The 1,434-nt window shown below is 71.0% G+C and overlaps 1 long non-coding RNA gene across 1 annotated transcript; it reads left to right on the top strand.

Annotated features, from left to right (window-relative positions):
• Positions 1–393: 393 nt before the first annotated feature.
• Positions 394–1,155, top strand: LOC113942244. The gene is made up of 4 exons (XR_003525873.1): positions 394–473; positions 563–640; positions 749–804; positions 1,094–1,155. It is a non-coding gene; the product is annotated as an uncharacterized LOC113942244 (long non-coding RNA).
• The last annotated feature ends 279 nt before the right edge of the window (positions 1,156–1,434 follow it).

Below are 1,434 nucleotides of genomic sequence, written 5' to 3'. Positions count from 1 at the left end.
GGGGTCTGTGGGTGCCAGGGTGGGCTCACTCACCCCGGGCACTCTGGGGGGGGCAGGTTCTGGTGATCTGTGTGGTCTGTGGGTGCCAGGGTGGGCTCACTCACCCTGGGCACTGTGGGGTGGTTTCTGGGGGTCTGTGGGTGCCAGGGTGGGCTCACTCACCCCGGGCACTCTGGGGGGGCAGGTTCTGGTGATCTGTGGGGTCTGTGGGTGCCAGGCTGGGCTCACTCACCCCGGGCACTATGAGGGTGTGGGTTCTGGTGATCTGTGGGGTCTGTGGGTGCCAGGCTGGGCTGCACTCACCCCGGGCACTGTGGGGCGGGCAGGTGCCGGGCCCCAGGGGTCTCGGGGGTCCCCAGCCGGGTGCTGGGGCTGGAGCTGCACCCGCCGGGCCGGGAGCTGCTCGTGGCCTTCGCCGGGTGCCTCGTGCGGGTGCCCCTGAGCCGCTGCCGCCGCCACGGCTCCTGCCGCAGGTGAGGGGGGCACGGGGGGGCCCGGGGGGGGGGGGGTGGGGAGGCACAGGACTGCCTGAGGGTCACTCCATCCCCCCCGTGTCCCTCAGGAGCTGCCTGGCTGCCCGGGACCCCTACTGTGTCTGGCTGCCCCCCGAGGGCTGCGTCCCCTTCTCCGAGGACCTCCCGTGAGTGTCCCCCCCCTTCCTGGGGGTCCCCCACCTTCACCCCCCCCTCTGGATCTCCTGGGGGGGCACAGTGGGCACAGAGGGTGACGTCCCCTCTGTGTGCCCCAGGAGTGGCTTCCAGCAGGACGTGGAGGGATCCCTCGGGATCAGCGGGACCTGCCAAGGTGAAGTGGGGGGGACGTGGGGGACACTGGGAGGGGGGGATTGGAGTCATGGGGGGCACTGGGAACGTGGGAATATTTGGGGACATAAAGGGTCACCGTGGGCATTTCTGGGGACACGAGGTGACAGGGGGGATGCAGGTGGCACCGGGGTGGCACCGGGGTGGCCCGGGCACAGGTGGGTGATGCTGGAGGATGGGGAGGACACTGAGGGGACACGGGGGGGCTCCAGGGGACAGGAGGGGCTCCAGAGGACAGAGGGGCCTGGCCCGACCCTGCTGTGCCCCCACAGAGGTGCCAGTGGTGGGGCAGGACGGGGACGGGGACGAGGACGAGGAAGGGGACCTGGCCCACGGTCAGTGACACCACCGGGGCACCCTGGGGAGGGACCCTGGGGAGGGACCCTGGGGATGGGGCAGGGGGTCCCAGGGCTGGGAGAGGGGTCCCAGGGCTGGGAGAGGGATCCCAGGGAGCAGGAGGGACCCCGGGGGTAGGAGAGGGGGACTCCAAGGACTGGGGAGGGACAGGGATTCTGGGGAGGGAGAGACACCCCAGGGACGAGGAAGGGACCTCCAAGGACAGGGAAGAGACCCCGGGAATGCGAGAGGGACCCCCGGGAAGGAGAAGGACCCC

The sequence above is a fragment of the Corapipo altera genome, unplaced genomic scaffold (genome assembly GCF_003945725.1).
Source record: "Corapipo altera isolate COAL_440 unplaced genomic scaffold, ASM394572v1 59232, whole genome shotgun sequence".
Taxonomy (NCBI): Eukaryota; Metazoa; Chordata; class Aves; order Passeriformes; family Pipridae; genus Corapipo; species Corapipo altera.
This window is presented reverse-complemented; position numbering and strand designations above follow the sequence as displayed.